This window comes from Schistocerca gregaria, chromosome 3, assembly GCF_023897955.1.
Source record: "Schistocerca gregaria isolate iqSchGreg1 chromosome 3, iqSchGreg1.2, whole genome shotgun sequence".
Taxonomy (NCBI): domain Eukaryota; kingdom Metazoa; phylum Arthropoda; class Insecta; order Orthoptera; family Acrididae; genus Schistocerca; species Schistocerca gregaria.
The window spans coordinates 672766128-672782339 of record NC_064922.1 but is presented as its reverse complement, the minus strand read 5'-3'; the positions used below and the strand labels follow the sequence as shown (position 1 = coordinate 672782339).

Sequence of the window (16212 nt, the reverse complement as noted above, 5' to 3'; positions counted from 1 at the left end):
ATGGCTCTGAGCACTATGCGTCGTAACTTCTGAGGTCATCAGTCGCCTAGAACGTAGAACTAATTGAACCTAACTAACCTAAGGACATCACACACATCCTCGCCCGCGGCAGGATTCGAACCTGCGACCGTAGCGGTCGCTCGGCTCCAGACTGTAGCGCCTAGAACCGCATGGCCACGCCGGTCGGCCATTCAACAAAACTAAATCTGAAAGTCTTCTCAGAAAGTTCCCCAACAAAGGTAGCCGTACGCGTTCCACAGCTGTAGCTGTGCCATCGAGCCCTTTGGGAGCATTAGAAAGTTCTTGTCCACGAGTATTACAGGCGAAACGGTTTTCTCACACTCACAACCAGGCTTTCCCTTTTGTAAAGGAAACTAATGATAAGATTGGACCGAGAATTCTAGAAGCTCTTTTTAAATCCCCGATTATCCCCTGTGGTAACATCGGAATCTGGTAAACAATTGTTGTTTTTTCACAGTGAGACATAAATAACTGTACTATTGTTAGATTCTTGTTGCGGCAACTGTGAAAGACCGTTTAGAGCACCATAACTGAGGACAAGGAACATCTGGTGATCCCAAAGGTCTCGACGGTAAAGGTACAATAGTGGGATGTACACAGCTTTCGACGTTGGAAGAACTTTTTAAGAAGACTCTCAGATCTAGTTCTGTTGAATTATTATAGTGTCAGTCTCCACTTGAGAAACAATCATTAGTACATAACCAGTTGTCTTTGCCAATGGTCAGCATTGTAATGAAATATACCTGATACAAATCAGAAGCGACAGTGTGAAATCCTGCTGAGTTTTGTATTTCATTGTCTCTTGCGTCGTGTAAATTACATATTCATTTTATGTGCATGGTGTACGAAAACGCTATTTTTTAAACTTTTTCTAACAGATTATCATTGTTGTATTAATTTCTATTATAATAACGAGTTACTCATTATTTTCAACTAGCACATTATAAGTAAGTGAAACGATAAACAAAAAAACAAGATGAAAATGAAAGTAAAACGTAAAATAACAATACACAACTTGAAATAAATATAAGTAAAATAAATAATTACAGTAAGTATGGGTGTTTAGACAGTTTAATTAAGTATGTCGAAAATGCTCCGAAAGAATATTGTGTACAGCTTATCTTCCAAAAACGGTATTTCAGACACCAACTTTATTGTACAGGGATATATGAGGCTTGAAAGCCTCTTTAATTTACGTTTAAATAAAAGTTTTCGTATTTCAAAATTAATTAATGATGGTGGGCTATTTTGGAAAATTTCAAATTATTGCAACCGTTGATTATACTGTTTTCTAGAACATTAATTAGGTTACATACCAAGTTTCATATGAAAATCATTTTTATATATCATAATTTCGAAGGTATTCACTCTAAACCGAAAATGCCAAATTACCTTTCAGGGTGTATTTTACCCCTTAAAAGTGAAGCTAGGCACAAACAAAAAATTTTATTGCTGTTTAGTTGGCTTGCAGGCATATCGGACACGTGAGTGAAGTCCATTCGTGGCACTGAATTGTTGAGTTCTTAGCAAACATTAGAATGTGCATTTGGATCCGTTTGGCGACATTAAACATTTGGCACCCAGTGCCGAGTATTTCACAAAAGATTCACCCTGGTTCGCTAGACTGTACCTCTCATTTAAATAAGGATAGAAACATGTGGTGAGTCTTAACTTAGGCATGGAGATTAGAAGAATTCCTTGTCGCAAGTTGTAAGTTGCCCGATGGCAGTCAGTCTGATGCAGCTGGCTCGTCCGTAAGCTCTCTCGGTTGTTACACAGTGCGGGTAACAGTAAAAGATAAGGCCTTTTGCGTCCTCCCTTGCTACAAGCGTCGAAATTTTCGTTTAGTGTTCGGCTCTGAGCCTCTTACACCTCCAAATACTCCACGATGGCACCAACAGTCTAAAGATACCATGGAGTTCTACTATCGAACAGTTGTTTGCGTTCTTCGTCCTCAGGTTTTCAGTCAACCGACTGTCCTCAGAATATCTGAGTGTTTCGAAATGTAGTCACGGACAGAGGGAGAACCCACACAAAAACAGAGCTTTAACACATATACCAGTAGTTATTCCCATTCTAATAATAGTCAGTTAGCAATGACGTGTCACATTGTAGCGTGACTAGTCGAAGAATTCGAGGGGAGAATATGGACAATATGGATGCAAAACAACATGGTAATTATTCGGTTACCACTACACTTTGTTGATACTGTGCTCTGCCACTGCAGAGCTGCCTTACTGGACTACCACTTACGTGCTCCATACTGCATGTCGTCACTGTAGCCACACGGGATAGACGCGCGGTCAAGGGCGCCTTATCACGGTTCGCACGGCTACCCCGTTGGAGGTTCGAGTCCTCCCCCGGGCACGGGTGTGTGTGTTGTCCTTAGTGTGTTAGTTTAGGTTAGATTAAGCCGTGTGTAAGCCCAGGGACCGATGACCTCAGCAGTTGGGTCCCATAGTCCTTATCACAAATTTCCAATGTGGTCTATGTACTGACGAGCAATCACCCGCAGATCTGTAAACATTATGCATTCATAGCTCTTCGTGACCTATTTCGGAGCTCAGTGTATACTTGTCTTGGACATTGGGTGATATACTGTTTTTATATGCTTTTTCCAATGTTCTGTCTAGCTCGGTAATGGACAACACCACACACACTTTGAATTCCTGATACCTGAATTCTTCTTTCATGTTCTCTTTCTTCATCTGGAGATAATATTTGATTTGCATAACACAGAACATGCTTTTGTCTAAAATTTCTCGTATACATATGCCATAATTCAGAACCATGCATGTAGCTCAAGCTATCCACAAACGTGGTCAACAGGGCACTGCATTGCAGTTGGTGGCAGCGTCTCTTAGTATTTAGGTGCAGTTCTTCACGAATTTTCTTCATGCAGATTTGAGTGCCTGGATGCCTCAATGGGCCATTTGGGTTCCTCTTCAAACAGATTTCCAAGAACAACAGGCAGTCAGCGACGGAGGGAGAAACCACGCAAAAACGGAGCTTTAACAGATATCCCAGTAATTATACTCATTCTAATAACCGTCGGTTAGCTCTGACCTTTCTCACAGTAATCTGACCAGTCAGAAGAATTCGAAGAGAAAAATTCGTAACTACGACAGTACACGAAAAATTAACTGAAGTCAAAGAGTAATCTAACTGACACTGAACAAAAATACAGTCATTCCTCTTAGTGATCTTTCATCGTAAATAAGCCAGAACTGCTCACGGAGTTAACTTCAGTAACTTCAATTTACCAATCACACGTCACAATTTATAACTGCAACACAACGATATACAGGGTAGTCCACTGATCGTGACCGGGTCAAATATGTCACGAAATAAGCGTCAAACGAAAAAACAACGGAGGACGAAACTTGTCTAGCTTAAAGGGAGAAACCAGATGGCGCTATGGTTGGCCCGGTAGATGGTGGTGCCATAGGTCAAACGGATATCACCTGAGTTTTTATAAATAGGAACCCCCATTATTTCATTACATATTCGTGTAATACGTAAAGAAATATGATTGTTTTAGTTGGACCACTTTTTCGCTTTGTGGTAGATGGCGCTGTAATAGTAAGAAACATATGGCTCACAGTTTTAGACGAACAGTTAGTAATTGGTAGGTTTTTTAATTTAAAACACAGAACGTAGGTACCTTTTGAACATTTTATTTCGGTTATTCCAATGTGATACATGTACCTTTCTGAACTTATCATTTCGGAGTACGCATGCTGTTACAGCGTGATTACCTATAATACTACATTAATGCAATAAGTGCTCAATATAATGTCCGCTAACCTCAATGCATTAGGCTATACGTGTAACGACATTCCTCTCAACAGCGAGTAGTTCGCCTTCCGTAATGTTCGCACATGCATTGACAATGCGCTGGTGCTTGTTGTCAGGCGTTGTCGGTGGATCACGATAGCAAATATCCTTCAACGTTCCCCATAGAAAGAAATCTGGGGACGTCAGATCCGGTGAATGTGCGGGCCATAGTATGGTGCTTCGACGACCAATCCACCTGTCATAAAATATGCTTGAATATACCTTTTCAACTGCACGCGAAATCCACGATGTTGGAAACACATCGCCATTCAGTCATGCAGTGAAACATCTTGTAGTAGCATCGGTAGAACATTCCATAGGTAATCAGCATATATTGCACCATTTAGATTGCCATCGATAAAATGGGGGCCAATTATCCTTCCTCCCGTAATGACGCACCATACATTAATCCGCCAAAGTTGCTGATGTTCCACTTGTCGTAACCATCGTGGATTTTCCGTTGTCTAATAGTGCATATTACGCCGGTTTACGTTACCGCTGTTGGTGAATGACGCTTCGTCGCTAAATAGAACACGTGTAAAAAATCTGTCATCGTTCCGTAATTTCTCCGGTGCCGAGTGACAGAACTGTACACGACTTTCAAAGTCGTCGCCATGCAATTCCTGGTGCATACAAATATGGCACGGGTGCAATCGATGTTGATGTAGCATTCTCAACAGCGACGTTTTTGAGATTCCCGATTCTCGCTCAGTTTGTCTGCTACTGATGCGCGGATTATCCGCGACAGCAGCTAAAACATCTATCTGGGCATCACCATTTGTTGCAGGTCGTGGTTGTCGTTTCACGTGTGGCTGAACGCTTCCTGTTTCCTTAAATAACGTAACAACCCGGCGAACGGTCCGGACATTTGGATGATGTCGTCCAGGATACCGAGCAGCATACATACCACACGCCTGTTTGGAATTTTGATCACAATAGCCATAGATCAACACGATATCGACCTTTTCCGCAATTCTACATCTCTACATCTACATCTACATCCATACTCCACAAGCCACCTGACGGTGCGTGGCGGAGGGTACCCTGAGTACCTCTATCGGTTCTCCCTTCTATTCCAGTCTCTTATTGTTCGTGGAAAGAAGGATTGTCGGTATGCTTCTGTGTGGGCTCTAATCTCTCTGATGTTATCCTAATGGTCTCTTCGCGAGATATACGTAGGAGGGAGAAATATACTGCTTGACTCTTCGGTGAATGTATGTTTTCGAAACTTTAACAAAAGCTAGAACCGAGCTACTGAGCGTCTGTCCTGCGGAGTCTTCCACTGGAGTTTATCTATCATCTCCGTAACGCTTTCGCGATTACTAAATGATCCTGTAACGAAGCGCGCTGCTCTACTTTGGATCTTCTCTATCTCTTCTGTCAACCCTATCTGGTACGGATCCCACACTGCTGAGCAGTATTCGAGAAGTGGGCGAACAAGCGTACTGTAACCTGCTTCCTTTGTTTTCGGATTGCATTTCCTTAGGATTCTTCCAATGAATCTCAGTCTGGCATCTGCTTTACCGACGATCAACTTTATATGATCATTCCATTTTAAATCTCTCCTAATGCGTACTCCCAGATAATTTATGGAATTAACTGCTTCCATTTGCTGACCTGCTATGTTGCAGCTAAATGATAAGTGATCTATCTATGTATTCGTAGCACATTACACTTTTCTACATTGAGATTCAATTGCCATTCCCTGCACCATGCGTCAACTCACTGCAGATCCTCCTGCATTTCAGTACAATTTTCCATTGTTACGATCTCTCGATACACCACAACATCATCTGCAAAAAGCCTCAGTGAACTTCCGATGTCATCCACCAGGTCATTTATGTATATTGTGAATAGCAACGGTCCTATGACACTCCCCTGCGGCACACCTGAAATCACTCTTACTTCGGAAGACATCTTTCCATTGAGAATGACATGCAGCGTCCTGTTATCTAGGAACTCCTCAATCCAATCACACAATTGGTGTGACAGTCCATATGCTCTTACTTTGTTCATTAAAAAAACTGTGGGAAACTGTATGGAACGCCTTGCGGAAGTCCAGAAACTCGGCATCTACCAGTGGACCCGTGTCTATGGCCCTCTGAGTCACGTGGACGAATAGCGCGAGCTGCGTTTCACAGGACCGTCTTTTTTGAAACCCTTGCTGATTCCTACAGAGTAGATTTCTAGTCTCCAGAAAAGACGTTATACTCGAACATAATACGTGTTCCAAAATTCTACAACTGATCGACGTTAGAGATATAGGTCTATAGTTCTGCACATCTGTTCGACGTCCCTTCTTGAAAAAGGGGATGACCTGTGCCCTTTTCCTATCTTTTGGAACGGTTCACTCTTCTAGAGACCTACGGTATACCGCTGCAAGAAGGGGGCAAGTTCCTTCGCATACTCTGTGTAAAATCGAACTGGTATCCCATCAGGTGCAGTGGCCTTTCCTCTTTTGAGCGATTTTAATTGTTTCTCTATCCCTCTGTCGTCTATTTCCATATCTACCATTTTGTCAGGTGTGCGACAATTTAGAGAAGGAACTACCATACAGTCTTTCTCTGTGAAACAGCTGTGGAAAATGACATTTAGTATTTCGGCTTTTAGTCTGTCATCCTCTGTTTCAGTACCATTTTGGTCACAGAGTGTCTGGACATTTTGTTTTGATCCACCAACCGCTTTGACATAAGACCAAAATTTCTTAGGATTTTCTGCCAAGTCAGTACACAGAACTTTATTTTCGGATTCATTGAACGCCTCTCGCATAGCCCTCCTCACACTACATTTCGCTTCGCGTAATTTTTGTTTGTCTGCAAGGCTTTGGCTATGTTTATGTTTGCTGTGAAGTTCCCTTTGCTTCCGCAGCAGTTTTCTAACTCGGTTGTTGTACTACGGTGGCTGTTTTCCATCGCTTACGATCTTGCTTGGCACATACTCATCCAATGCATTTTGTACGATGGTTTTGAACTTTGTCCATTGATCCTAAGCACTGTCTGTGCTTGAGAAAAAACTTTTGTGTTGATCGGTCAGGTACTCTGAAACCTGCTCTTTGCCACTTTTGCTAAACAGAAAAATCTTCCTACCTTTTTTAATATTTCTATTTACGCCTGAAATCATTGGCTCAGAACCGCTTTATGATCTCTGATTCCATGTTTTGCATTAACTGTTTCATATAGTTCGTTTCTGTTTGTCACCAGAAGGTCTAATATTTTATCGCCACGAGTCGGTTCTCTGTTTAACTGCTCAAGGTAGTTGTCAGATAAAGCACTTAAAAAAAATTTAACTGGATTCTTTGTCCCTGCCACCCGTTATGAACGTTTGAGTCTCCCAGTTTATATCCGGCAAATTAAAATCTCCACCCAGAACTATAACATGGTGGAGAAATCGACTCGAAATATTTTCCAAATTTTTCTTCAGGTGCTCAGCCACAACAGCTGCTGAGCCCGGGAGTCTATTTTTTTTCTGTTGGTCGTCAGTCTACTGACTGGTTTGATGCACCCTGCCACGCATTCCTTTCCTGTGCTAACCTCTTCATCTCAGAGTAGCACTTGCAACCTACGTCCTCAATTATTTGCTTGACGTATGCCAACCTCTGTCTTCCTCTACAGTTTTTGCCCTCTACAGCTCCTTCTAGTGCCATGGAAGTTATTCCCTCATGTCTTAGCAGATGTCCTATCACCCTGTCCCTTTTCCTTATCAGTGCTTTCCACACATTCCTTTCCTCTCCGATTCTGCGTAGAACCTCCTCATTCCTTACATTATCAGTCTATCTAATTTTCAACATTCGTCTACAGCACCACATCTCAAATGCTTCGATTATCTTCTGTTCCGGCTTTCCCACAGTCCATGTTTCACTACCATACAGCATTGTACTCCAGACGTACATCCTCAGAAATTTCTTCCTCAAATTAAGGCAGGTATTTGATATTAGGAGACTTCTCTTCCCCAGAAATGCCTTTTTTGCCATAGCGAGTCTGCTTTTGATGTTCTCCTTGCTCCGTCCGTCATTGATTATTTTACTGCCTAGGTAGCAGAATTCCTTAACTTCATAGACTTCGTTACCATCAATCGTGATGTTAAGTTTCTCGCTGTTCTCATTTCTGCTAATTCTCATTACCTTCGTCTTTTTCCGATTTACTCTCAAACCATACTGTGTACTTATTAGACTGTTCCTCCGTTCAGCAGATCATTTAATTCTTCTTCACTTTCACTCAGGATAGCAATGTCATAAGCGAATCGTATCATTGATATCCTTTCACCTTGTATTTTAATTCCACTCCTGAACCTTTTTTTTTATTTCCATCATTGCTTCCTCGATGTACAGATTGAAGAGTAGGGACGAAAGGCTACAGCCTTGTCTTACACCCTTCTTAATACGAGCACTTCGTTCTTGATCGTCCACTCTTATTATTCGCTCTTGGTTGTATATGACCCGTCTCTCCCTATAGCTTATCCCAACATTTTTCAGAATATCGAACAACTTGCACCATTTTATATTTTCGAACGCTTTTTCCAGATCGACAAATCCTATGAACGTGTCATGATTTTTCTTTAGCCTTGCTTCCATTATTAGCCGTAACGTCAGAATTGCCCCTCTCGTGCCTTTACTTTTCCTAAAGCCAAACTGATCGTCACCATCGCATTCTCAATTTTTTTTCCACTCTTCTGTATATTATTCTTGTAAGCAGCTTCGATGCATGAGCTGTTAAGCTGATTGTGCGATAATTCTCGCACTTGTCAGCTCTTGCTATCTTCGGAATTGTGTGGATGACACTTTTCCGAAAGTCAGATGGTAAGTCGCCAGACTCATATATTCTACACACCACCGTGAATAGTCGTTTTGTTGCCACTTCCCCTAATGATTTCATAAAGTCTGATGGAATGTTATCTATCCCTTCTGCTTTATTTGACCGTAAGTCCTCCAAAGCTCTTTTAAATTCCGATTCTAATACTGGATCCCCTATCTCTTCTAAATCGACTCCTGTTTCTTCTTCTATCACATCAGACAAATCTTCACCCTCATAGAGGCTTTCAATGTATTCTTTCCACCTATCTGCTCTCTCCTCTGCATTTAACAGTGGAATTCCCGTTGCACTCTTAATGTTACCACCGTTGCTTTTAATGTCACGAAAGGTCTTCACATTTTTCTTGCAGCCATTTCGTCTTAGCTTCCGTGCATTTCGTATTTATTTCATTCCTCAGCGACTTGTATTTCTGTATTCCTGATTTTCAAGGAACATGTTTGTACTTCCTCCTTTCATCAATAAACTGAAGTATTTCTTCTGTTACCCATGGTTTCTTCGCAGCTACCTTCTTTGTACCTATATTTTCCTTCCCAACTTCTGTGATGGCCCTTTTTAGAGATGTCCATCCCTCTTCAACTGTGCTGCCTACTGCGCTATTCCTTATTGCTGTATCTATAGCGTTAGAGAACTTCAAACGTATCTCGTCATTCCTTAGAACATCCCATTACCATGTCTGAGCCTGCTTTAAGCGTCACCTTCACCCAAAACATTTCATATTTCGGATCTCCGTCAGTTTCCTTCGATACTATTGCAGTTCTTATCGCTATAAACATGCCTCCCCCTTCACTGTCCAACCTGTCTCTGCGGTATACATTCCAACCTGAGTTAGGATTTCACTACTGTTTACGTCTGTTTTCAGCCAACTTCCTGCGCGTTTCATCCAACTTTATGGGCGTTGTGACCGTTTATTAATGAGAGCAGTTCTTTGACCTTTCTATAGACGCTCCTTCAGTTTACTATTAGCACATTAATATTGTTATTCCCTGTTGCATTTTGCATAGTCCTACCTTGCCGCGTCTCAGAAGGCCTCTTTCCGGGCCTAGGGAGGGAATTCTCTAACCTAAATAACCCCCATGTGCACTCCACACGTACTCCGCTACCCTTTTAGCCGCTTCCGGCGTGTAGAGCACGCCTGACCTATTCAGGAGGACCCTACATTGCACCACCCGATAGCGGAGGTCGAGAAATTTGCACCTCAGCTCTCCGCACAATCGTCTGAGCCTCTGGTTTAAGCCTTCCACTCGGCTCCAAACCAGAGGACCACGATCGGTTCTGGGAAAGATACTACAAATAATTAGCTTTGATTCCACCCCGGGAACGAGGCTTTCCTCCTTCACCAATTCCGCCAACCGCCTGTACGAACTGAGGATGTCCTCTGAACCCAGACGGTCCATTTTAACACTGGTAATGTATCACGAAGCAAATACCGTCCGCACTGGCGGAATGTTACGTGATACCACGTACACGTTTGTGACTATTACAGCGCCATCTATCACAAAGCGAAAAAAAACATTCCTATTTTTTTACGTACTACACGAATATGTAATAAAAATGGGGATTCGCGTTTTAAAAAAAAACGCAGTTCATAACCGTTTGATCTATGGCAGCGAGATTTTGGGGGCCAACCAAAACGCCATCTGGTTCCCCCCTTCAAGCTAGACGAATTATGTTCTTTGCAGTTTTTTCGTTTGATGCTTATTTCGTGAGATATTTGGCCCCGTCACTATTAATGAACCACCCTGTATGTTCTTCAACTCCATAAATATATAGCGCTAATCGTGTTCCTGACTATCGTACCGTCACGTAAATCGGTCAGAGGAAATAACAAATAAACATGGCTAGTCGCCGACTAGTTTGCTGTACAGTAGATAATACCAAACAAAAGAGGCACTAACAATACAATTTATTTATTTTTTAAATATCAGCCGGCCTCGACGCGGTATCTTTGACATCTGCCTTCTTAGCGCCCAGTAGTCTGTTGGTGGACAGTTGCCGGTTGCAAGACTGACAGCATGGTCCAGCAATGCATATCGTTCTTTCTCAAAAAAAATTTCTCGCGATTAAACGTAGATTTTCCACCACGAATAGGTCACGAGTTGGCTCAGGAAATACTTTACCACTGTTGGAATAATCAGTCACTTACAACACAGCTTGTATCTATTAGGGAAACCCGCAGGTCGCCCCTGTGTACTCGTTCAAGAGCAGAGCCAGTCCAGAATAGTTCTTTTCGTAGTCCACACAAGCCTAAGCTTAGTGATAGCTCAAAGTTAGCTTCCCCATATGAGTCCGTCTGGCGTGTATTACATCTGCAACTGAGTTGCATCTGTACAAAGTTGTTGTTGTTGTTGTCTTCAGTCCTGAGACTGGTTTGATGCAGCTCTCCATGCTATTCTATCCTGTGCAAGCTGCTTCATCTCCCAGTACCTACTGCAACCTACATCCTTCTGAATCTGCTTAGTGTACTCATCTCTCGGTCTCCCTCTACGATTTTTACCCTCCACGCTGCCCTCCAACGCTAAATTTGTGATCCCTTGATGCCTCAAAACATGTCCTACCATCCGATCCCTTCTTCTAGTCAAGTTGTGCCACAAACTTCTCTTCTCCCCAATCCTATTTAATACCTTCTCATTAGTTACGTGATCTATCCACCTTATCATCAGTATTCTTCTGTAGCACCACATTTCGAAAGCTTCTATTCTCTTCTTGTCCAAACTAGTTATCGTCCATGTTTCACTTCCATACATGGCTACACTCCAAACAAACACTTTCAGAAACGACTTCCTGACACATAAATCTATATTCGATGTTAACAAATTTCTCTTCTTCAGAAACGCTTTCCTTGGCATTGCCAGTCTACATTTTATATCCTCTCTACTTCGACCATCATCAGTTATTTTGCTCCCCAAATAGCAAAACTCCTTTACTACTTGAAGTGTCTCATTTCCTAATCTAATTCCCTCAGCATCACCCGATTTAATTTGACTACATTCCATTATCCTCGTTTTGCTTTTGTTGATGTTCATCTTATATCCTCCTTTCAAGACACTGTCCATTCCGTTCAACTGCTCTTCCAAGTCCTTTGCCGTCTCTGACAGAATTACAATGTCATCGGCGAACCTCAAAGTTTTTACTTCGTCTCCATGAATTTTAATACCTACTCCAAATTTTTCTTTTGTTTCCTTTACTGCTTGCTCAATATACAGATTGAATAACATCGGGGACAGGCTACAACCCTGTCTCACTCCTTTCCCAACCACTGCTTCCCTTTCATGCCCCTCGACTTTTATGACTGCCATCTGGTTTCTGTACAAATTGTAAATAGCCTTTCGCACCCTGTATTTTACCCCTGCCACCTTTAGAATTTGAAAAAGAGTTTCCAGTCAACATTTTCAAAAGCTTTCTCTAAGTCTACAAATGCTAGAAACGTAGGTTTGCCTTTTCTTAATCTTTCTTTTAAGATAAGTCGTAAGGTCAGTATTGCCTCATATGTTCCAACATTTCGACGCAATCCAAACTGATCCTCCCCGAGGTCCGCATCTACCAGTTTTTCCATTCGTCTGTAAAGAATTCGCGTTAGTATTTTGCAGCTGTGACTTATTAAACTGATAGTTCGGTAATTTTCACATCTGTCAGCACTTGCTTTCTTTGGGATTGGAATTATTATATTCTTCTTGAAGTCTGAGGGTATTTCGCCTGTCTCATACATCTTGCTCACCAGCTGGTAGAGTTTTGTCATGACTGGCTCTCCCAAGGCCGTCAGTAGTTCTAATGGAATGTTGTCTACTCCGGGGGCCTTGTTTCGACTCAGGTCTTTCAGTGCTCTGTCAAACTCTTCACGCAGTATCGTATCTCCCATTTCGTCTTCATCTACATCCTCTTCCATTTCCATAATATTGTCCTCAAGTACATCACCCTTGTATAAACCTTCTATATACTCCTTCCACCATTCTGCCTTCCCTTCTTTGCTTAGAACTGGGTTGCCATCTGAGCTCTTGATATTCATGCGCGTGGTTCTCTTCTCTCCAAAGGTCTATTTAATTTTCCTGTAGGCAGTATCTATCTTACCCCTAGTGAGATAAGCTTCTACATCCTTACATTTGTCCTCTAGCCATCCCTGTTTAGCCATTTTGCACTTCCTGTCGATCTCATATTTGAGACGTTTGTATTCCTTTTTGCCTGCTTCATTTACAGCATTTTTATATTTTCTCCTTTCATCAATTAAATTCAATATTTCTTCTGTTACCCAAGGATTTCTAGCAGCCCTCGTCTTTTTACCTACTTTATCCTCTGCTGCCTTCACTACTTCATCCCTCAGAGCTACCCATTCTTCTTCTACTGTATTTCTTTCCCCTATTCCTGTCAATTGTTCCCATATGCTCTCCCTGAAACTCTGTACAACCTCTGGTTCTTTCAGTTTATCCGGGTCCCATCTCCTTAAGTTCCCACATTTTTGCAGTTTCTTCAGTTTTAATCTACAGGTCATAACCAATAGATTGTGGTCCGAGTCCACATCTGCCCCTGGAAATGTCTTACAACTTAAAACCTGGTTCCTAAATCTCTGTCTTACCATTATATAATCTATTTGATAGCTTTTAGTATCTCCAGGGTTCTTCCGCGTATACAACCTTCTTTCATGATTCTTAAACCAAGTGTTACCTATGATTAAGTTGTGCTCTGTGCAAAATTCTACTAAGCGGCTTCCTCTTTCATTTCTTAGCCCCAATCCATATTCATCTACTATGTTTCCTTCTCTCCCTTTTCCTACACTCGAATTCCAGTCACCCATTACTATTAAATTTTCGTCTCCCCTGTACAAAGGGTGAATGCAACATGCATTCCGTAACGTGTTATCGCGATTTCAACTCGTGAAGGAGCGAGCGAGCTGCCCAGCTGCAGCAGACCTAACACATCATCCTAAGCGTAGAATTAGTGCTAAAATCAGCATTTAGTCCCTATACGTAACCCAAATTTTTTCTGTCTTTAGTAGAGCAAAATATTCGGTATTTTGACACTGGTAGATCCTTAATGAAATACACCATTAAGTGGTTTAGAATCGCTTGCTAATAAGAAACATATCCCCACGCTGTGACGTTCTCGTTTGCTTGCTTTTGATATTGAGCCAACAAGTGCGCACATGTTTGGCAGAAATTGTCCTTCTGTTCGAATGAAACGGAGTGTGTGGGTGTGTGTGTGTGGGGGGGGGGGGGGGGCTAATCTATAGGAGTGAACGGTCGGAGCGGTCGCCCCTCTCTCCGTGTCAACGTAATCTGACACTCCGGAAAGTGCAGGAGTCAGCTCTTCCTGACAGAAAACTGTTGAAATTCGAATAACTTACTCGGAGAAGCAACGGATTCACATTATTTGTAGTAATTTTATACCTTGCGTACCACTGCATTTAACTTAAAACTTTGTGGAAGGAACCCGAGTACGGCTCGGGTAGCCTCAGCTACTCTCGCACAAAATCGCTAAATCGCTTCCGACGCATGTCTGGAAGGTTTTTTGCCATGTCAGTAAGAACCAGAAGGGAAAAACGTGCCCTAAATGAACGCCCTGGTGATGTCCGAATTGCAAAATAGCTGTTTATATGCCTGAGCATTTCAAAATATACCACACGGAGGCAGGTTATAATGTTTTTTTTTTCAGTATAAAAACATCATTCAGTAACAAGTTTTATGTTAATATTAGATTTTTAAGAAAGATAAACCAGGTCTCATCAATGAAGCACTACACAAATTCATTCCAGTCACAGTTACAACGCTACGATTTTCGAAAAATGTAACAGCAGTACCATTGATCCACCCTGACTAGCTGAAGTCAGACTAAAATGCGTTAAATTTCGGTGTCAAATTTCCATGTCATTATCGGAAGAAATGACTTTTCTTGAAGTTCTCATGATTCTATCAAATTTGGACCTAAGTCGAAGGCCCTTTTGGTTTCCCTACGGTACACACCGGTCACCGAAGCGAGTGTAGTCCATTAGAAATCGAGCTGAAAAGTCAAGTTGCCAGATTTCTCTAGGTCAAGTCCAATAATTCGTAGCCAAGGAGAAACACCTTGTTGACTAATGTTGAACCATTTTCTGCCACACACTAAAATGTGCTTTTCGCTAAAACTTTTCTGCTAACCATATCGTTGTTAGGCCTTGGTGATATTCACCTCGGAAATGACTCTCTGCGTGACACTGCACTTTGCCATAACTGCAACCGCTGTCTGGCCGTTAGTTGATAATTTATTAATCTCAATAGTAAATGAACTGAAAAGGAAAATCAATACGCTATTGTCATCTCTCGTTCAGTCAGGAACACACATAGAATTAATATTCAAATTTAAGTTCGTATAACTAACAACTCTTGTCATTAATTTGCCGCTAAATTCACTTCACATGTTCGTTTCTAGATAATAATTATAAAATCCTATGGAAGGTGTCACATTACAGTTTCTGGCTGTCGACATCATATTGTAAATTCTAACCATCCTTTCTTTGTTACTGAGGTAGTCTCCACCTATTGTTTTGTATCTGTTCTAATCATTATAATTTTTTTCTTATTTCTGCAGGTGTTACTGCATCTCAGCAGTTATTCCGTGGACAATTTCACATGAGAAGATAATGGATAAGGTAAGGAAAAACCGAATATTATCTCCATAACAGGTTTTTTTTATTCTAATGTAATAACAGTTAAACGTATACGGCCATCTCTTTCTTCAGTGAAATTAAGTTAACAAGTGGCATTAACTGCGCAGTTGTCCTTGGACGCATTCTTAATACGCTTAATCTGTATCACTACTTCTTTGTTTCACATGTATTAAACAATTCCTGTTAAGCTATCCACTATCACAAGTCCACCAATGTGCTATAATTCTTCAAAACGTCGTCAAGTACAATATTTATATATTAAATGAAAGTGACGGCCACTTTTGCGAACATATTGGACAAGGGGTCATAGTTCCATCACGTTATACAGTAACCGTGAAATAAAAATTATGCCCATATATTCGTACCACTTAAGAATTTCATCTACAGCTTTACATTAGCATTCCGCGATGACACACCCTAATTCAACGTAGCTGATCGTTAGTGAAAAATTTCTTTCTTTCTAGTGAAAGAATTATGGTCGGAAAGACAATCTGCTATGAGTAAACTGCTTTAATTTTCTAATTATTGTTTACTACCAAAATATATATTGTGGTTAAATATTAGAGGGGTCTGAAAAAAATATATCCACAAATTTCATAATGGGTTTTTGGCCAAATTTTCTTATCCAAATGAAGAGTGTGAAATGGACAGAAGGGGTATAAAACTTAACAGCGAGAGATCTACTTTTGCAAAAAAGGGATTTAATTTCTTCAAAAAGTAATCAGAGTAAAGAAGAGAGGTTTAATTAGTGATATGAGGGAAATTTACGCAATGAATTTCGTCCGAATTTTCATAGCCAAACAAAATATTAGGAAATTGACAAATGGGGCTTAAAATATTTCGTGAGTTCAAAGTAATGAGACTTATCAATGCAAAATTAGTTCCTTAGCGTTTTAGATATTATAATTTTAA

The 16212-nt window shown here is 41.1% G+C and overlaps 1 long non-coding RNA gene across 1 annotated transcript in view; it reads left to right on the top strand.

The window, feature by feature from the left end:
* Positions 1 to 16212, top strand: part of LOC126354539 (uncharacterized) — a 296213-nt gene that overhangs the window by 212417 nt on the left and 67584 nt on the right. Inside the window, exon 2 of the long non-coding RNA XR_007565349.1 lies at positions 15222 to 15282. This is a non-coding gene — a long non-coding RNA (uncharacterized LOC126354539). The remainder of the gene's footprint in view (positions 1 to 15221; positions 15283 to 16212) is intronic.